General features: G+C 37.1%; 1 protein-coding gene and 1 non-coding gene across 2 annotated transcripts in view; one reads left to right on the top strand and one right to left on the bottom strand.

Annotated features, from left to right (window-relative positions):
• Sgcz (sarcoglycan zeta) overlaps window positions 1–22,855 on the top strand; it is a 1,272,783-nt gene that overhangs the window by 970,981 nt on the left and 278,947 nt on the right. The gene's annotated exons all lie outside the window — the stretch shown is intronic.
• On the bottom strand, window positions 1,630–1,820 carry LOC123458005. The gene has a single exon (XR_006635340.1). It is a non-coding gene; the product is annotated as a U2 spliceosomal RNA (small nuclear RNA).

Raw genomic sequence — 22,855 nt, 5'->3', positions numbered from 1 at the left:
TAATTTTGTTATAAGCACTGAACTTAAGATGCAAAAATTGAGACAGTTACTTCACATACAACAGAGTAGAACTTGGTCTTTCCTGAGCCAAAATAGTTAGCTAAATATTAATATAACCCTTGATAAATGTTTTTGAAAGAAAAAACATTATTTGACAACCAATGATTTTGGCTTAAACTTGATAGCTATTGATTTTATGTACCACAGAATTTTTTTTTAAATATTTTTATTTATTTATTTGAGAATGACAGACAGAGAGAAAGAGGCAGATAGAGAGAGAAAGAGAGAATGGGCGTGCCAGGGCCTCCAGCCCTCCAGACGCATGCACCCCCTTGTGCATCTGGCTAACGTGGGTCCTGGGGAAATCAAGCCTCAAACCAGGGTCCTTAGGTTTCACAGGCAAATGCTTAACCGCTAAGCCATCTCTCCAGCCCTACCACAGAAATTTTTATTAACATAAAAGAAGTTTATGTTTTACCTATGACTTAAATTTGATAAAGTTTAAGTAAGCTATACCAACAAATCCCAGGAAGATGGAAGTTATTATTACTGAAATTAAATCACTTAAACCTAAATGACTAAACCTAGTTGTGACCATTCAATAAAATTAACATAAATAAGACAGAAGCTATCTGTAAAGTCACAATATCTTTAGGTATGAGTACTTTACCTTTGGAAATAAACCATTTCTATGTGAGCCGTTATCTTTAGAATAGTTAAAACCTTGATAAACAGAGGAACCTAATTTACTTTACTGAGAGAGAGTCTTAAAGCCAGTTTTATAACCCTTAAATCATAACAAATTAGCATCACTGAGCTGTTAATGAGTGAGGCCTTATCATAAGACTCAGTTTATCTATTTAACATTTTGTCTAGTGAGAGACTTTATCTAACAGATGTGACTTTAGGTGTTCATAAGAGATGAACTAAAGAGAACCACAGTTATATGCTGTATTCCTTTTTCCTTGTCATAGACAATTGGCCATTTTTGTCTCTAGTCAGAGTCTGGGGGATACATGGCTTAAACTTGCATGGGGTTTGAGATAGAGGGGGTTCCATCTGTTTGTTTGTTTTTTTCAGAGTCCAGCTTTCCATGACTTTAAATAGCATATGTTGGAAAGCAAGAGCAAAATGAAATTACAGAGCAGAGAGATAAGCATCCTGACATTTCTTTCCTATTCTGAAGTTGTTTGCTTTTACATAGCAAATTTTCCCATTTGCAAAAACACAAGGTGATAGACTCTTGTCTATGTTTAACCTGGTTAAACCTCCAATTACATCTGTACTTATGACTTTGTGACGCACCTAACATAGGCATCACCTGCATCTAATGTAAGATGAATTTAGATTAAGACTATGTCCCTTTATAAAACTTTTAAAGTATTCTTAAGAGTCTGTAAACAGTTAAAGAAGCTCTAACTTTAGGCATGGCATTTAGGTTTAGCCTGAAAATTCTTTCCTACATACTCACATCTTTATCCTCATACTTTAACATTCTCAGTACCACTCAAAAAGCATTTTTAATGAGCATTCTGTGTCCCAACATTGAAAAATTCTTTTCCAGTCCCTCAATCAATTCATCTCATCCCATCTATTAATTATCTTTTCTCTTTTTTTTCTATTCCCCCGAGGGGGTGCACCGTTTCTGGAAGTACTGCAATACCAGGTCGATGCGTGGAGTGGACGGATTAAGCTCCTATTTCAACTCCAACCTCCAAAAATCCATTTAATATATTGTCCTTGGATAGAGGACATATCAGATATTAAACTGATAAGAACAGATACTACACTTGATCTTAGCCAAAAGGCCAAGAAGTGATTATCTCTCTTATAAGGCTATTAAAAACTTACACCAAATTTATTAATCCTATTACTAAAAAAGAAAGCAGTCTTAATACAGTTTTATATCATTAATACCAATAACACACTTGGAAATGATTTTATTAGGAGGAACTAAGGCAAATTGTGCTGTTATCTTGAGGCAGGCTGGCTTAGAAGTCAGGTCAGTTACCTCCTCCTTTTAAGTAACAGGACATTACAATCTTTTTTAAAATATCTGACAAATTATAGCTTACCTCTTTAGAGGAAGTTTTGTTGTTTTTAATAATCCTCTATGTAAGGTGAACTTGATGTAGAACAAATATCTGGCAAATTCATTCCTGTAAAAGACATTTAACTTTTCCTTTTTAATTCCTATGCTTAGGTCTTTGATTTCCTTGAAATGGTTCTCTAGAAGAGAAAGGAATGTCACCTGCATCCACCTCATCTCTTTAGTTACAAACAGTCACAAACATGACACGACTAGCAAGCACAATGAGCACACATAAACACATATACACACACATAAAAAGAACAAATCCTCCTGATAAAATTTAAAAATTTGCTTAAAGAACTTGAAGCAATCTCAATTTCTTGTGTTTTTAAAATATCTTTTACTACAGCAATTAGCTCCTTTTTACTCTTTGCTATTTTTTTTTTTTTCTTAACCCATGTTCCTTATGCCTTGAGAGAAGTTTTAAGCCTTTCAACAATTTATGCTTACTTACGGTCTGTCCCATGATAGAAAAGGAAAGAGGAGAAATGGCAAGACCAGAGGGCAATGTTCCTGGTCGGAGAACTGGCATGGGGGGGGTTCCGCAATGGGCCTGACCACAATTTTAAGAACTGGCAGCCGCTCTAAGAGCATTTACTGGCTGTTGCGTACTCAGTTTTGTTGATAGGAAGAGAGGCTGGATAGGTTTTTGCCAACACCTGAACGGGCTGTTGGGATTTGCACAGGGAGCTAGAGCCTTCAGCCAATGCCAGAGGGTAACCCTGGCCAAGAGGCTTCAGTTGCCCTGTCGCTATGTTGCAATTCCACGCGATAGCGCCAACTGAAAGTAAAAGGAGGAAGAGAAGTGCAAAAAGGAAGTCCCGCAGTTCTTGTGCCCTGAAAAAAATGACTCAATAGTCTTTACTTTAATTGCTTAAAATTCGTCCCTTACCTCAAACAGATCAGTTTCACAGGTGGTCTTTTCTGCGTTCATCGCGGTGCAGGTCTGTTTTACAGGTGTATTGCCTGTAGTGACCTCTATGCAGACCTCCACTCACCCCTCCGGTGGAGTGGCAGTCTAATGGCTGGGATGGCTGTCCACTTTGAGCCACGTTCAGGTCTTTCTTCGTACCTCGGGCCCCACATTGGGCGCCATTTGCCCCAGCCAGCGGGCAGTCGAACAAAGAAGCGAGGGGAAAAATAACCTGAATGAAAGAAGGCACACAGACACACGAAGGAGACCATGCTAGATGTTTGTCACATCCTCAAGAATTTATTCTTACATGTAGGTTTATAAAGGGTTGTAGGGGGAAGAGGACATGGCCAGGGCAAGGAGTTGTCAGGAAACCTAGAGGGCATTAAGTGTTCGTGGGGATTAGGTGTAATTAGGTGTTCATCTAATCTTGCCTCACTGGCTTAATATCCTGACTGCACCAGGCTTCACATCCTGACCATAAACTGGCCTTTTGCAAAAGATAAGATTCTGTAAGTAGTCTGCTGACTGGTTCCAGAAGTACCTAACAGAAAGCTGAATGGACCAGCTTTCTGAGTAATGAGTCAGTTTATGAGCAGGCCCAGGTAAAATGGAGAGGCTTTTGCTCTATGGCTCCCGACACTCTCTACCAGTTCTTATACCATAAAATACATTTTTTTTCTGTCTCAGTTTCTGTAATTCTGAGAAAAAGCAGAATAAAAATGAATAACATTATTGTCAAAAATGCAAACACACAACTATTGTCCTATAGATAAATATTTGTCTCTTTTTATCTTAATTTTTATAAAGTTAGTTGTTTGCAAAACAATATTAAAATAATGGAATCATAAAATTTAGATATGGAAATAAACAATTGTATTTGATATTCAATTATATATAGTCTTATGGAATACTTATTAATTTTTTGTAATAAATTAGGTGGAAAAAGAACAGTTTTACATTTAGAATCTACATAAGGAACAGTTTACCACATTCTTGTCTTCCTCCTGATTGTCACCTCAATGCGGACCTTATATGCAAAATTGAACTACTGTGGTCATATGAGTGTTGTATGGATACATAGACTCAGGTATTTTATTAAAATTGAAATTGTAAGCTGGGCCCCTAGAAGGCAGATCCCTGCTACAGGAGGCATGCCACTGGCAGTGAATCTGTGTCCAGCCCTACAAGGTGTAAGGAGAGCAGCTTTAGAGCTCTGGGAGCTTATGCTTGCTGGTTTTGCTGTTTGCTGTCTGTTGGTGTTGTCTCCTTGCTTGGATCTATGAAAGTGAGGTAACTTCTTTCACCATTGATGTTATTTCCCTGGAATTTGTAAGCCTGGAATAAAACCTTTGCTACTATATGTCATTTCTGGCCCTGTATTTGTCCAGCAACATGAAACTGATTGTAAGAGCTACTTAACACATTTTATTGAAAAACATAAAAATCAATTTAGAAATTCACATTATACTATGTTGCACTACAGGTAGCTAGCTATCTCAATTTTCAAAAGATGTTGCTAATATTACTATTTGTGTGTATTCAGATGGAATTTATTGCACCCCTCTAGGGAATCATGTATATCATTTACATTTGTATTTACATCTTTAAACTACAAAGCTGTAAGTAGATAGTAGAAACTATTGGTATTTCTAAAATCTTTCCATTGAAGAAGAATATGAAGCAACAAAATAAAGCAAAAATTGGCTAAAATAAAAGGCATTTTCTATACGAAGGAGAAGTTCAGAACAAGGGTATTCAATAATACAAAGCTATGGTATAGACACAGAGCCACAGAGGTTGAATTTGTCCTAGAAAATGAGGGATAGTTTCAGGAAATGAAGTCTTTGTGTATATACAGAGATTTTATGTATACTGGTTTTGGGATGTACATGAAAGTTTTTTTGTTTTGGCTTTTGATCAAATACTAACTCATACAATGCATGGGCATTTCTTGAAGGTAGTATAGGAAGGACATACAATGTTTATGTGGCACATGAGTATGAGATTAGCCCCAAATCCCAACTAAAGTATGTGGTGAAGCATGCAAATGCAAGGAATATTATGTGCAAAGTTGAAATAACATGTTTACTTGTCTCTCATGAACAACATGTACTGAACTAAGGAATCAATATTATTCCCATTATGAAAAACCTTAGCAAGATTATTTGGTGACACAGACCAATACATCCTAAATTTTATATGGATTATAATACCCTAGAGTAGATAATGATTTTTTTGAAGAAGACTATAATGGAAGAAATTACTGTGTGTATGTGTGTATACACACACACACACACACACACACACACACACATATATATATATATATACACATATATATATAATATTTATCTGTCTATATCTACCTCTCTCTATATATATATTGATATAGATATACTAGACACATGTACATAAATTACTATATAATTATCAAAGGAAATAGACACATAAAACAATGGACCAGGGAGAATAAATACCTCCTAATCAAAGCTGTACTAATATGCCTAATGCTTTTCAACAAAATTATGGAAGCAATTCAATGGTGGAAACAACAACTAACAGACATCATCATGGAAAAAGTCTTGACCTGAGTCTCTTAATGGATAAAAAATAAATCATCAAAGCTATGATATCTAATGAAAAATTTAAATGTAACAAACCCTGATAACAAGAAGCAGGCAAGCAACTCTGTGATATAGATTAGATTTCACACAAAATCGTGAGATATAGAAAAATAAAATGATAAATTTAAAGTCATAAGTCAAAACATGCAATCAAATTAGAAATACAAAAATACATCAGATATCTATTCCATATGGATGCAAAACTGCTTACTTGAGATATGCATAATGTTCAACCCAATAGTTATCAGTGAAAAAAAAAATTTGAAACTACAAAAAATGTTATTATCCAGTGAGAAGGATTGCTTGTAAAAACCAATCAACAGGGCAATGTCAAATGCTGGTATGGATGAAGGCAAAGAAAAACAGCTAGATTGCTCACATATTGTTTTTGAAAGTGTAGAATGTTGTGCTCACTTCAGCATCACATATACTAAAATTGAAAGTGTAGAATGCATTATGGAGAAAGGCTTTGTAGTTTTTAAAACCTGATTTTATAATTGGACATTTGGGTTTTTATTCCAGAGCAATAAAATTCTCATGGGGAAAACTGAGAAAAATGCTGTTGTATTCATGATAGCCCCAAGCTGGAAACAACAGAGATTTCTTGTAACAGACAGCATGGTAAATAAACTATTCAGCATTTGTAACATGAGACACTATGTTATACTATTGTCTCTGTCAGTTGGCATGAGGAAGCTGGTATTACTTTTTATGTTACAAAACATAAATATTTAAAATTGTGTGTTCTTCTGAAAAATAATTCAGTTATGATTTCCCATCTCATTTTCTTACAGTGTTTAAAATAAATATTTATTAAAATATTGCTTTAAATTTGTTGGTGTAATTTCTTTGCACCACATCAAGATCAGGAAATATAATGTTCCTTTTCTATAGCTTGCACATAAATGGAACTATCTAGAGAGGGTAGATCACACACAATGGAAAAAAAGAGACATTTAATTGATGACATTGATGGATTCCTTAGTACTGCTACTTAAAACAGTTATGTGAAATGAACAAAATTTACAAAGTTATTGTTTATCTCATTTGGAATGAAAAATACCAATCTGAAACTATTTTCAATATGAAATATGATAATATAGTTATAGCTTGTTGATCTAATCTTGGGACAATTAGTGGGTGTATAGCCCAAGCTGGGCACTGCACTGAGCTCACCTTAGTTTATAAGTATACACGCACATAAAGGGCAAACGCTTGTGGAGCTAATAGTGTGGTGGAGAATTTGAAGTTGATGAGTAAAGAATAAGTAAATGAATAAACACACAACATGGGTCAGTTTACTTTTGCTTTTGTTGCCTAAAAAGCTGTAGTATTGTCCCTTGTCAAATAACTAATTTTCCTCTTTTCTTTTAATTTTACTGCTTCATGTCTGACACATAAGTCTAGTAACTTAGAGTGGTTTGGATACGACTAGAGATAAGAGGTCACTCTGACTCTTTTTCGTGTAGATATCCATCTTTTCAATTAGATTTTTTTTTAAATATTTTTTTTGTTCATTTTTTTAGTTATTTGAGAGTGACAGACACAGGCAGAAAGACAGATAGAGGGAGAGAGAGAGGATGGGCGCACCAGGGCTTCCAGCCTCTGCAAACGAACTCCAGACGCGTGCGCCCCCTTGTGCATCTGGCTAACGTGGGACCTGGGGAACCGAGCCTCGAACCTGGGTCCTTAGGCTTCACAGGCAAGCGCTTAACCGCTAAGCCATCTCTCCAGCCCTTCAATTAGATTTTTAAAGAGGGTATCATTTACTAAGGTTTTTCTTGCACATTTGATATAACATTGTCAACCAAATCCTAAAACTAACTAACAATAAGAAAAAAATATATTATTATATTTATGATGATTTTATTCAAATCCAACTAGGTTATATGCCTATATATAGTATCTATAATTTTTTTTATTAAATTTTGTTTCACAAAAGGCAATATTTAAAATCTTACAGCCAATGATTTTGAATTTTGTCAAACTTTATCTAGTATTCAAAATCATATCTTTAATTTGCCTCATAGTTTGTACATTCGTCTCTTTCTATATTATTTATATTTATCCTTGGTAGAAAAGACATAGTAACTTAAATAAATTTCATCATCAGGGTATATGGATTTTGGTTATACATTATATTATATGAACTATCTTATTCTTGAAGCCATTTCAATTGGTACTTTAATTTATATCTGCCTTATAGCATTTCATTTCCCTCAATATATAGCATTTAATTTTTTTATCTTGATCTACCTCTTTAATCTATTCCTTTATATATAGTTCTATAAATTGTAGTAGTTTAACCAAATTTTAAATAAGTCATTATATTGATAAATGCCATTAGTTTATAAAGTGATTTGGGTTTTTGATCATCATATCCTTAAGACAGGTGGTATATCTTACAATTGTGCAAACAAAAGAGAGCTTGAGGTCACCATGAGACTACACAGTGATTTTCTGGTCAGCCTGGGCTAGAGTGAGACCCTACCTTGACCTCTCCACACCCCACAAAAAGGTCTGCATGCTGGAGAGATGACGAGCAGTTAAAGCACTTGCCTGAAAAGCCTACAGACCCAGGATCAATTACCCAGTATGCATGTAAGCCAGATGCACAAGGTGGCACATGTGTCTGGAGTTTGTTTACAGTTGCTTGAGGTCCTGGCATGCCCATTTTCCCTATCTACTTCTTCCCTCTTCTCTCTCAAATAAATAAAGATTGGGGGGAAAAAAGATCCAATCTTTGCTGCAGGTAAATTCAGGGAAAGTGTGGCTGTTTACTACTATACTGAGAATGCCTGCTTCCTTGCACTCTCCCCTGGTGGGATATGAGGACATAGTCTGATTAAAGATATTGTCTAATTGGTCCATAAGCTCCCCCCAAAGTCTTTTAATTAATAAGACTTACTAATGATGTTTAGCTTGCGGTTTTATCATTACTCACAATGCTTTGTGGTATTAAATAGTTTTCAAAGATCTTTGATTTGTTTTATAATTTTATCTATTTCTCAAATCTGTCAATGAAAATTGCATACATGATTAGGCAATTTACAAATTAGCAAATTAGATGTTTGAATATGACTTAACTAAGATCTTAAAATGATACATCTAGATTCACCAAATTGTGTTCTATATCACCTGAACATGCAAGTTTTGCTGAATTATCCAGGAAAGTTTTAACTTTGTTATAACTATATTATTCATCTCAACACAAAAGAGAAACCACCCTAGTTTTTACTCTTGGTATTATTCAAAATTAAATTTTGAATGAATTTAGCTTAGAGAAAATGGAGAATATACTCTGACTTTTTAAGTACAAATAAATATTTTGTACTTGTTTTACTGCTGATTGAAGATATAAATTACTTTGTATCCCTGACATGGTTATAGCAAAACATCTGCTTCTGGCTTATAATCCAACAAAGTGCATACACTGTGGGAATGAATAAAATGTGCAATAAACATGGAAAAGATTGAATTATGAGCTAGATACAGTAACAACATATTTGGATCCAAGGACAGAGTTAGGACAAGTGTTTCATTTGTAACAATAGAAATGCTAGCTCACCAAACTGAAATTTAAATGTACCAATCATTTAAAAAAAATCATTCAGAAAAACATACCTCATTACCACAAAGTATGGAGAAATATATTGTGGTACTTATGCCTGAGTTGGTTAAACTTTGGGAAAAATTTTTCCAATAAATATAACTATATAAAATTTATATTGTTGTAATAGCAGACTACTAGAACACAGAAGGGCAAAAATGATCATTAAGTATTATCTGTATTAATACTTAAAATAATAATTATTTATATCTGAAGTCCCCAGTATTTTTAGAGAATTTTATTTTCTATAGTTCAGGGAATTAGAGTATTAGAAATGAAAACAAAGAAGCTTCAATTTATGGGGTCATGTGCAAATATCATAAGCTAAAACTTCCTTTCTACCCAAATCTACTGAGCATTGTAGTTTATCAATGGGGGCTACAGCAATGGCTGCATGTTGCATTTGTAAGCCAAAGATGAAACTAGTAATTAAAATATGAACTGATGCTTCTATCAAATGAACATCACTTTCATACTCTCATAAATTTGGAAAACTGTAAATGGACATTAAATTGGGGAAGACGTGTATTTCTATGCTTTTTTTTTTTTTTTAGTAATTCAACTGTTATTTGTATATACTTAAGAATATAATATGCCACACAAATTATAGTTTGTTTACACAGTATTTTATCCTGTCTAGTTGGCTCCATGGTGTATTTAGGATTAATTTATACAAGTATTCCAGAAACATTAGACTGTTTTATGCTGAGCCAGGCTAGGAAGAGTAGTCCTCTATCCAAAATAATTGGGAGACTAGGTTAGGAAGATCACAAGTTCAAGGCTGCTTTGGGCTAAAGAGTGAGTTAAAGACTAGCCTGGGGAACCATATAAGATCCCATCTCAAAATTAATAAATATTTTAAAAGTTTTAAAAAATAAATAGGTTCAAAAAATAGCTTGATGTTAAGGTGTTTATCTAACATGCATAGGACCCTGGATTCATTCTCTAGCACCCCCCAAAAATGTTATTATGCCAAGATATTATTTCCTAAGAGAAATATCACATTACCATTTTTATTTTCTAAATGTTATCTTATATAAATTGTAATAGGTTATACTCATTTAACCCCTGATCCCTGCTTCATTTACCCTGGAGACCCTCCTCAGTGGGGTTATGCTATTCACTGCAGAGTCATGAAGGTATTAGTAGGGCTGCAGGGGTTTATGCCTCAGTGTATCCCTACCCACTCTATGGCTCTTACAATCTTTCTGCTCCCTATTCTTTGGTGTTCCCTGAGCCATAGCAATACTGCTTGTAGTTATCTTTAGGCTTTGGGTTTCTTTATTATTTTTTCTTTTAATTTAATTTAATTTAATTTTTTCTCAATTTTTTAAAACATTTTCCATGATTATAAAAAATATCCTATGGTAATACCCTTCCTTCCCCCCCTTTTCCCTCTTGATATTCCATTCTCCATCATATTTCGTCCCCATCTCAATAAATCTCTCTTTCAATTTGATGTCATGATCTTTCCCTCCTCTTATGATGGTCTTGTATAGGTAGTGTCAGGCACTATGAGGTCAAGGATATCCAGGCCATTTTGTGTCTGGAGGGAGCACATTGTATGGAGTCCTACCCTTCCTTTGGCTCTTACATTCTTTCCACCAGATCTTCTGCATTAGACCCTGAGCCTTGGAAAGTGTGATTGAAATGTTACTCAGTACTACAGTCACTTCTTTTCAGCACTATGATACCTTCTGAGTCATCCCAAAGTCACTGCCATCTGAAAAGGGAAGATTCTCTACCCAAAATGAGAGTAGTGTTAATGGTATAAATATTAAGAGAAGTTCTTACTGGGCAGTTTGATAAGCATAGTATATACATTTTTCCAGACATCAGCAGATGTTACACCCCTAGGGCTCATGACTACCCGTTTTAAGTTTTCAGTATCAGGAATGTATTCCCTCCCATAGAGCAGGCCTCCAGTCCAGTTGGAGGGCAGTTGGTTTCCACCATGACAGAAGTGCCACTATTGCACCCATGGACTCATTTGGCCTGGCTGGCCAATTATAAGGCTTGCAGTGTCCACTGTTGAATATCTTCACTGTTGATATCTCTCTCCCATTGAACTGAATGTAGAATGGCTTCTTCTAGCTTTCTGTAACCTGGTCTACATGGGAGATGTTATCAGCTCAGCTCCAGCATGATTTCTCAATGTCCTTGCAGCACAAGTATGTGGAGTCTTCAGCAATAAGGTCTTACCATTGATTCCTGGTGGGAAACCAAGGGCCTCGGCAATGGCCTATAATGTTTTGGGGGCATCAGGGACCTCCATGGCAAACAACTCACTGGAAGTTATCCCATCACTAGCACTAAAAATTTTCTAGCAATGATCTACAGCTCCTCAGTGTTCCATTCTCCAAAACAGGAGGATTCCATATGATTTATTTATATCCTCTTAGATTTTGATTAGCCCTCCCTCTACCTTTCCTTTCCTCAGTCTCCTCCCCTGACCTCACTTTGGGCCTTTACACCCCCATTAATTTATTCTTCTACTTACATATATACAAAACCAACCTATTAAGTACCCTCCTCCCTTCCTTCCTCTTCTCTTTGTATCTATTTTTTAGGTTACTGGCCTCTGCAACTGAGTTTTTTCCTTATCACACAGAAGCACAATCATCTGTAGCGAGGATCCACATATGAGAGAGAACATGCAGTGCTTGACTTTCTGGGCCTGGGTTACCTCACTTAGTATAATCCTTTCCAGATCTATCCATTTTTCTGCAAATTTCATAACTTCATTTTTCTTTACCACTGAGTACAACTCCATTGTGTAAATGTGACATATCTTCATTATCCACTCATCAGCTGAGGGATATCTAGGCTGGTTCCATTTCCCAGCTATTATAAATTGAGCAGCAATAAACATGGTAGAGCATATACTTCTAAGGAAATGAGATGAGTCCTTTGGATATATGCCTAGGAGTGCTATAGCTGGGTCATATGGTAGATTAATCTTTAGCTGTTTTTGGAACCTCCACACTGATTTCCTCAATGGCTGGACCAGATTGTATTCCCAACAACAGTGTAGAAGGGTTCCACTTATTCCACATCCCCACCAGCATTTATGATCATTTGTTCTAAGGATGGTAGCCAATCAGATAGGAATGAGTTGGAATCTCAATGTAGTTTTAATCTGCATTTCCCTGAAGACTAGGGATGTAGAATATATATTTTTAGATGCTTATACACCATCCCTATTTCTTCTTTTGAGAACTCTCTATTTAGCTCCATAGCCCATCTTTAATTGGCTTGTTTGATTCCTTATTATTTAACTTTTTGAGTTCTTTGTATACCCTGGATCTTAATCATCTATCAGATATATATCTGGCAAAGATTTTTTTCCTATTCTGTAGGTTGCCTCTTTGCTTTATTAACAGTGTCCTTTGCAGTATAAAGTCTTTGCAATTTCATGAGGTCCCAGTGGTTAATCTGTGGTTTTATTGACTGAGCAATTGGGGTTGTAGTCAGAAAGTCTTTGCCAAGATCAATATGTTGAAGGGTTTCCCCTACTTTTTCCTGTAGCAGTTTTAGAGTTTCTGGTCTGATGTTAAGGTCTTTAATCCATCTGGACTTAATTCTTATGCATGGAGAGAGAGAAGAATCTATTTTCATTCTTCTACAGATTCATATGCATTCTTCCCAACACCATTTGCTGAAGAGGCGGCCTTTTCTCCAATGAGTATTTTTCGCATTATTATTGAATATCAGGTGACTATGGCTACCTGGACTTAGATCTGGCTCCTCTATTCTGTTCCATTGATCTACATGTCTGCTTTTGTGCCAGTACCATGCTGTTTTTGCTACTATGGCTCTGTAGTATAGGTAAAAATCAGGTATGGTGATACCACTAACCTTCCACCAGACTTATTTTTGTTGCTCAGTATTATTTTAGATATTTGAAGTTTTTTTGTGATTCCAAATGAACTTTTGGATTGTTTTATTTCTATTTCCAGGAAGAATGCCTTTGGAATTTTGATGGGTATTGTATTAAATGTATAGATTGCTTTTGGTAAGATTGCCATTTGCACAATATTGATTCTTCCAATCCAGGAAAAAGGGATGGTTTTCCACTTCCTAGTGTCTTCTGTAATTTCTTGCTTGAGTGTTTTAAAGTTTTCATTAGAGATCCTTTACTTCCTTGGTTAGGTTTATTCCAAGGTACTTTGGGTTTTTTTGATGCAATTGTGAATGGGAGTGATTCTCTGATTTCATCCTCTGTGTGTTTCTTGTTAGCACATAGGAAAGCTACTAATTTCTGTATATTTATTTTGCATCCTGCTACACACCTGTAGGTTTTTATCAGCTCTAACAGTTTGCTAGTAGGGTCTTTAGGGTCCATTATATATAGAATCATATCATCTGCAAATAATGATAATTTGATCTCTTCCTTTCCAATTTGTATTCCTTTTATGTGTGCCTCTTGCCTTATTGCTATGTCTAAGACTTCCAGTACTATATTAAATAAAAGTGGGGACTGTGGACACCCTTATCTTGTCCCTGATTTTAGTGGAAAAGCTTCCAGTTCTTCCCCATTTAGTAATATGTTGACAGTAGGCATGTCATAAATAGCCTTAATTATATTGAGATATGTTCCTTCTATTCCCAGTCTCTGTAGGACTTTTATCATGAAGGGATGTTGGATTTTGTCAAATGTTTTCTCTGTATCTAATGAGATGATCATGTGATTATTGTCTTTCAATCCATTTATATAATATTTTACATTTATCGATTTGTATATATTGAACCATCCCTGCATCTCTGGGATAAAGCCTACTTGGTCAGGGTGAATGATCTTTCTGATATATTCTTGTATTCTGTTTGCCAATATTTTGTTAAGAATTTTTGCATCTATGTTCATGAGGGAGTTTGGTCTGTAATTTTCTTTTTTTTGTTCTATCTTTGCCTGGTTTTGGTATCAGGGTGATGCTGGCTTCATAGAAGGAGTTTGGTAGAATTCCTTCTCTTTCTATTTTATGGAAAAGCTTAAGAAGCAATGGTGTTAGCTCTTCCCTGAAGCTCTGGTAAAATTCAGCAATGAATCCATCTGGACCTGGACATTTTTTTAGTTGGGAGATTTTTGATAACCGCTTGGGTCTCTATACTTGTGATACTTCTGTTTAAGTGACTAATCTGATCTAGATTTAATTTAGGTAGGTCATATATATCAAGTAAATCATCCATTTCTTTCAGATTTTCATACTTTTGGAGTATATGTTTTTATAGTATGTCCTTATGATTTTTTAAAATTTCTCAGGCATCTGTTGTGATGTTACCTTTTTCATCTCTAATTTTACTAATTTGTGTCTCTTCTCTCTTTCTTTTGGTTAGATTTGCTAAATGTTTATCAATCTTGTATATCCATTGAAAGAACCAACTCTTTGTTTCATTGATTCTTTGGATTTTGTTGTTGTTGTTGTTGTTGTTGTTGTTTGTTTGTTTCTATTTCATTAATTTCTTCCCTAATCTTTATTAATTCTTCCCATCTGCTGATTTTGGGTTTGTCTTGTTCTTCTTTTTCCAAGGCATTAAGGTGATGCATTAGGTCATTTACTTGTGACCTTTCTCATTTCTTAATAAAGGCACTTAAAGGTATAAATTTACCTCTTAGGGCTGACTTCACTGTGTCTCAGAGATTTTGGTATGTTGTGTTGCCATTATCATTTGACTCTATAACCTTTTTGATTTCCCCCTTGATTTCTTCATTGACCCATTCATCATTTAGTAAAGTGTTGTTAAATTTCCATGATTTTGTATATGCTCTATATCCTTTCTTGATATCGATTTGTAGTTTGATTCCATTGTGGTCAGATGGAATGTAAGTAATTATTTCAATTTTCCTGTATTTGTTAAGATTTGCTTTGTGTCCTAAGATATGGTCTATTTTAGAGAATGTTCCATGTGCTGCTGAAAAGAATATATATTCTGCAGCATTTGGATGAAATGTCCTGTAGATATATGTTAGGTCCATTCCTTCTATGACCTTATTTAGTCCAGAAGCCTCTGTTTATTTTTTCCTGGGATGACCTGTCAATTGATGAGAGTGGGGTGTTGAAGTCATTCTCTACTATTGTGTTTGGTGTTATCTGTGACCTTAGTTCTAATAGCATTTGTTTAATGAATTTGGGGACCCCATGTAAGGTGAATATATGTTTAGGATTGTAATGTCCTCCTATTGGAAGGGACCTTTGATCAATATAAAGTGGCCTTCCTTATCTTTCTTAACTAATGTTGGACTGAAGCCTACCTTGTCAGATATTAGGATAGCAACCACTGCTTGTTTTCTAGGCCCATTTGCTTGAAACACTGTTTTCCAACCTTTCACCCTAAGATGGTGTCCATCCTTTGTAGAAAGGTAGGTTTCTTGGAGGCAACAAATTGAAGGATACTGCTTTTTAACCCAGTCTTCAAACCTGTGCTTGGTTTGGGCCATTGAGGCCATTGATAGTAAGAGATATTATTGAAAGGTGTGCATTCATTTTTGCCCTTTTTTGTAGTTCTTCCAGTTTTACCTTTTCTCTGTTGTATTAACTAGTATTTGAGTATTGTTTGTTTTTCCTAGTTCTGTATATGTTTGCTTTTCTTTTTCTTCAGCATGGAGGATTCTTTCAAGTATTTTCGGTAGAGCTGCTTTTGTCTTCTAATAGTCCTTTAGCCTGCTTTTGTTGTGGTATGTCCTTATTTCTCCATCTTTTTGAATGGATAGCTTTGCAAGATAAAGTAATCTTGGTTAATAATTGTTATCTTTCAGAACTTGGAATACATCACTCCATACCCTTCTTTCTTTTAAAGTTGGTGTTGAGTTATCTGCTGTAATCCTGGTAAGCTTGCCTTTGTAGGTGACTTGATTTTTCTCCTTGACCACTTTCAATATTTTTTCCTAAGGCTTTTATGTTTGGTAGTTTGATTATAATATGGCGAGGATAGGTTCTTTCCATGTTTTGTCTGGCTGGTGTTCTAAAGGATTCCTGTATCTGCATTGCCATGTCTTTAACAATTTGGGGGAAGTTCTCTTCTGTGATTTTGTTGAAGAGACCAACTATGCCTTTGGAGGGAAATTCTCCTTCTACTATGTCCTGAATTCTTATGTTTGATCTTTTCATAGTGTCATGAATATCTTGAAATTCCCACTCATACTTTTCTATAAATTTGTCTTTCTCTTTGTTAGGCTGTATTAGATCTGCCATCTGTTCTTCTAGCTTAGATATTCTGTCCTCTCTTTCATCCACTCTACTCGTGAAATTTTCTTCAGAGTTTTTTTTTTTTAATAATTACATTAACTCTGTTCTTTATTGCTAGTAATTCTAACTAGTTAATCTTTTATTATTTCTACTTCTTTATTTATGTCTAGTATTGCCATATATATATATATATATATATATATATATATATATATATATATATATATAGAGAGAGAGAGAGAGAGAGAGAGAGAGAGAGAGAGAGGGAATAATTTTAACTTGCTTGATGTTTTCTAGATATCTTAAGTCTCAGCTGGGTGTGGTGGTGTACATCTTTAATCCCAGTGCTCGCAAGGTCAAGGTAGGAGAATTAGCATAGTTTAAGGCCACCCTGAGGCTCCATAGGGAATTCCAGGTCAGCCTGGGCTAGAGGGAAATCCTACCTCAAGAAACCAAAACAAAAATAACCACAAATCTTAAATCTCTTAATCTAATATCTCTAGCTAAGCATATCAGTCTATTACAAATTTAACCTTGATTAAACTCTCTGGGCCTGGCAGCAGGATGCAGCCAGCCCTTATGCCAGTAGCCCAGTCCAACGAAGTCCCCTGCAGTCTTTCTTTCCTCTTAGAAAGCTTATAAGCTAAGCCTCGAAGTTTAATGCTGTCTGTACTTAGAATTTTTAAACTTTTATCTGAATAGTCCATAAAATTTGGCTTACCACTCCAGAAGACACCTTTAGTTGTAAGCACCATTCCATGCCTATTTCTCCAAAACAAAGATTCCAAAAGATTAACATCCACATGGTCAGGTTCATCTCAGTTCATCAGACAGCTTTAGGTTTGCTGAGATAAACTTCCAGACCAGGAATATTTATTGAAGCTTACAGATCTGGGGGAAGCTCCATAATGGCAGAAAAAGCTGTCCTGCCTTCACTGGTCCAAGCAGAGTAAGAGTGACAGAGAGAGAAAGAGAGAGAGAGAGAGAGAGAGAGAGAGAGAGAGAGAGAGAGAGAGAGAAAGAGAGGGAGAGGGAGAGGAAGAGAGAGGGAGAGAGAGGGAGAGAGAGGGAGAGAGAGAGAGAGAGAATGACAGAGAGAGAGAGAGAGAGAGAGAGAGAAGGATAAGCCTTTACAAATACAAAAGCTGCAGATGCAGCTTGCTAGGACCCGTTCAGAAATACAAAAGCCACCTGCAAACCAATAGTGAAAGGAAAAAGAAAGGGAATGAAGAGATGTTGACAAACAAGTACAGGTTATAGAAGCAAAGTTTAGCACATTGAATATGAAGACTCTTATAACTTATGAGGGTACACTTACCTGCACATGTACACCGATTACCTCCTCAACAACTGTCTCTCATGGGGCACTAGTCTTGTGGACTCCGAGAGCCCCACATTGGGTGCCAGATGCCGGGCTCCTCCCCAGGCAGGTAGTGCTATGGAAGGACCAGGCCTTATGGTTTCTCCCAAGGGGTTAAGTGGGAAAATGCCCGTATGATGACTAAAATCTCTCCTAGCCACCAGAGAAAATCCACACTGAGTCAGGAGTCTTGTGGAAGCAGGAACTCACAGAAACTCACTTTATTGCTATGAGCAGTTGCCTATATCATGTTGGGGACAAAGGCAGGGATTTTAGGATGGGGGGTAAAGGTAAGGGCCAATAGTACACTTTAGGTATTGAAATAGTAATTTCAACTCCTGCATGGAAGTAGCAGGCCAGAAGCCATTAGGCATCTTGCTGAGTCCTAGCTGGCCACAGATAGGTTGCCAAACTTTAGCTAGGCTCAGGAAGTTCCACTATGCCTCACGCCTGGGCCTTTCAGGGCCCAACATAGTATTTATCTCTTCATTTCGTTAATTTGGTGTCCTGTATCTTCTTTGCTTCCTTTGATTTCTTCTTTGAGTTACTTGAACATATTTATAATCATTCTTCTGAAATCTTTCTCAGGCATTTCCTCTAACTCATTCTCACTGGAGGTCATTTTTGATGCATTAATATTTTTTGGTGGATTTATATTGTCTTGAGTTTTGGTGTTTTTTTGTGTTATAATGGTTATATTTTTGCATCTTGGATTATTTAATGATTGTATTTTCCAGTTAGCTGTGTATTATTAGATGTATCAATCAATCTGATGTTATATATCTTCAGGCTAGGAGCCTAAGGCACTAGGTGTGGCTCTGAAGATTCTCAGAGTGTCTACAAAAGTGACTCTATGTGTTGGGTGTGCCTGTTATGAGAGTATTAAAGTAGGCTAAGTGGAACAAAATACTGGCAGATTATAAAATTTAACTAAACAATATATAGTTACTATGAAAAACAGTACAGAGTATTTATCCAAGAGTAGGTATTAGGACAACCAGATCCTCTGTCTGTCCCTTAGGCTGTGTGGTTCCTTACCCACTCCCTTAATCCTGACAACAAGGCAGGTGAGATTTCTGGTCTGCAGTGGGTTCCAAATCAGCTTGTGACCAGGTGAGACCCTTCCCTAATGTATAACAGAAGAGTAAACAAAGCCACTATAATTCGAGAAGCAACAAATAACAAGCCCAAAATACAGCTTATTCAAGAATGGCAAATTTGACAATCCATCTGATTTAACCTATAATTTATCCTGATATGGAAGGTGCAATTAGCACCTCTGGTTCAGGCCTATATACCAGGTTTATTAGGCAGGTACTGACCTGATGTAATCGCAGTTACCTTTTAGGATGGTTTTGGTCTCAGCTGCGCTCTTGATTGGGTCCCTCTTTGGTGCTCTGTCAGTTCAAGTAGGTGTGGCTGGGTCCCTGGACCGCTGCTCTGTCCTGAGATTTGGGCACTGGCGGTGGGGAAGGGGAGGGAGCTGATGCTGCTCTACTTTGCCTGCCGTTCCATGTATTCTTCTACCTTGTGATCTTCTCCTCCATTGTTCACTGCTGTTCTCTCTTCACGTTTCTTGAGTTTGCGGAGAGCTCCAGTGTGAGTGGAAAATCCCCTCACCTGGCCTTTCCTGCAGCTCAAGCCGAGCCTGGCTGCTGGCTGGCGCACACCACAGCAGTCTCACGTGCCGCCACTGTCGCACATGTCACTGCCAGCTCGCATGCTGCCGCCCTCTCGAGCACTGCCACAGGTGGACCCGGCCTGCTGGCCCAGCTTCCGCCAGCCTGTGCGGGCTCTAAATGCTGTGGATCTCTCCTACTTTTCCACTGCTGTTTCAATTTCCTATACACCTCACTTTTTAGTAAAAGTGTGTATTTTGCTGGGTGTTTATTTATTTATTTATTTTTTGCCTTTCCCCCCCTCGGCTGCTTTGGCATGATACCTATGCCACCATCTTAACCTGAAGTTTCCAGTTTTTGGTTTTTTTTTTGATACATTTAGATTGGTCACTGTTGCTGTCAGGTTCACATTGCTAGCAAATAAAACACCCAACCAAGAGCAGCTTGTGGGGAAAAGGAGGCTTATTTTGGCTTATAAAGTTTAGGGGAAGCTTGATGACAGGGTAAAATCATGGCATGAGCAGAGAGTAGAAATCACTTCCTGGCCAACATCAGATGGACAACAGCAAGAGGAAAGGGTACCAAACACTGGCAAGGGGAAACTGGCTATAACACCCATAAGCCCACTGCCTGCAATACAATGCCTCCACGAGGCTTCAATTCCAAAGTTACCATAACCTAGTGACCTAGCTTTTAGAACACCTAAGTTCATGGAGGACACCCAAATCCATCCACCACAGTCACCATGCCTGTTACCATCACCTTAGATCCAAATATCAGCCTAGCGGTAAGAGTAGCATTGATGTAAATGCTTCCACTATAATTTCTCCTAGGCCCTGGCAGCTGTGGTGTATGTGACAAGTCACATGGTCAAACATCATTTTGTTTTATTCATGGATCTTGGCTCTCCTCCATTTCCACTACCATCAGCAAAATCAAACATATTTTCCCACCAAGAGTGAGAGCAGCTTGGGTTAAAGGAGATATGCAGAGTTATTTGAAAGACTTTATGGTATGCAAACCAACTTTCTTCTTTAGAGAGAAGTACGGGCTTCTCTCTAAAGTCTATGTGTTTTCTAACTATGGAATTCTGACTTGGTTTCTGTTGCAATCTGTTTCATGTTGCTCACAGAAAAACCTGACCAAGAGCACCTTGTTGGAAAAAAAAAAAATGTTTCTTTTGGTTTATAGAGTTGAGGGGAAGCTCCATGATGGCAGGGGAAAATAATTACATAACAGAGGATGGACATCACCTCTTGGGCAACATGAGGTAGACAACAGCAACAAGAGAGTTTAGCAAACACTGACAAGAGGAAACTGTCTATAATACCCATAAGCCCACTCTCAAAGATATACTGTCTCCAGGAAGTGTTGATTCCCCTATACACATCAGCTTGGAACCTAGAATTCCTGAACACCTAAGTTTATGGGGAACACCTGAATTAAACCACGACTTTCCACACCCTACTCCCATAAACTGATAACCATACATGATGTAAAAAAGTCCAACTTTAAAAGTCACCATAGTCTTTTTAAATCAATCCTAATAATGTTAAAACATCCCCAAAGTTTGATATCTTTTAACTGAGCCATAATACCACTCCCCCCCACACAAAAAATAACATAATGGCACAGAATAAACATTCATACTGTAAAAGATGGCACTGGGCATAGAAAAGAAATATTCAGCCAATACAATGTTTAAACAGGGAAAACATCAAACGCTGTAGCTCTAAGTCCAACAACTCTAGTAAGTAACAAATCTCCAAGTCTGACAATTCTAACCAGCAACAAGTCTCTGGAGTTCCAATTCCACCCCTCTAGCAAGACTACTCACAGTCACAGTCCTGGAAAATTCCGTCCAGGGCTGGCAGCTCTTCTTAGCAATCATCTTGTGATCCTGTTATCTCTGCTGGATCTCCACTGCAACCTACTGTCCATCCTCATGGCTCCATCAGATCTCCATGTAGGCATCCAGCAAAACTTCTTCACACTGCCCATGGCCATTTACAAAACATAAGAACATTTTGCAAATTCAATGACCCCCTCTTTCCTGCATTTCTTATACTCCATAATACCAGGTGGGATTCCAAACCTAAGACAGAATAAAACAGACTTTGAAGAACAGGATATTCCTACAGCATTGAGGCCCCTTTGGAAGAATATTTAGTCTTTCTTCTGTCCCAATGTAAGTCAGCTAGCCTAAGCTCAATGGTTACAATCTCTTATTTAGCTGCAGCTGAACAAGCAGAAGTTTCACTGCAAATATTTCTTTCTGTGCCATATCCATCTACTCACGTCAGTCCATTTTTACACAATGCAACCCTGTACAAGTTCTAAGGACACAGGCATTATAGCAAGGTTCTCACACAAACTGCTTCTAGCCAAGTCCAGCAAAGCTCTTTCTCACTCTCTCAAGAAAAACCTCACAGTCCACAGTTCTTACTACATTCATGTCTTTCAACTCTGACCAGAATAGTCCATCAAGCTGTATTCATAGCACTCTAAGGCATCTCCAAGGCCAAAATTTCTAATTCGTCCACATTTATTTTGCAAAGCATTTCAAAAGGCCAAAGTCACACAGTCAAGTTTCTAGCAACAATGACACCACTCTCGGTATCAACTTTACTGCTGTAGTCAGGTTGGCATATGCTAGCAGAAAATACCTGACCAAGAGCAGCTTGAAGAAAAAAAAAAAATGGCTTACAGACTCAGGGGAAGCTCCATGATGGCAGGAGAAAATGATGTTATAGCAGAGGGTAGACATCACCTCATGGACAACATCAGAAGGACAATAGTAATAGGAGACTGGGCCAGATACTTATAAGGTGAAACAGGCTATAATACTCATAAGCCCACCTCCAACAATACATTGCCTCCAGGAGGCATTAATTTCCAAATCTCCATCACCTGGGAGTCTAGCGCTTAACACCTAAGTTTATGAGGGAAAATTCAATCAAACCACCACAGCATCCAATATTGGATATGAATTCTCTCCTACTACATGGACCTCATGTCCAATCAGAGAATCGTTGGTTAATATACAAAGGCTGCATATAATTATTGTACAATTGTGTACTTCTTTTCTGCCTGGTTGATTTCACAGATTGCAAGGTCCTCTACTTATTTATGCCACTAGTATCTGTTATCCACCAGCAACTCCTATAGGGTTTTCCAGCACTAGTAGGCTTAGCCAGGAATGAACTAGTTTTTCTTTTGTTTCCATCATGGTGTTCTGATATTCTGTGACCACTACCTGTGGTGTTTTCAGAAACAGGACCTTCCCTTTGAGCTCCGGCAGATAATCAAGTGTTTTGATAACTTCATGGGGTTTGCCTAGTCAAAGTATACTGTGGATGCCAACCAAATCCAGGGTTGGGTTTTACCAGCCAGAATCCATGTTTTTAAGGTTAAGTTTTCTTGACTTTCTGTCCAGACTATCCCCCTCCC

This window comes from Jaculus jaculus, chromosome 1 (assembly GCF_020740685.1).
Source record: "Jaculus jaculus isolate mJacJac1 chromosome 1, mJacJac1.mat.Y.cur, whole genome shotgun sequence".
Lineage (NCBI taxonomy): Eukaryota > Metazoa > Chordata > Mammalia > Rodentia > Dipodidae > Jaculus > Jaculus jaculus.
The sequence above is the reverse complement of the archived record's forward strand: the minus strand, read 5'-3'. Positions and strand labels throughout refer to the sequence as shown.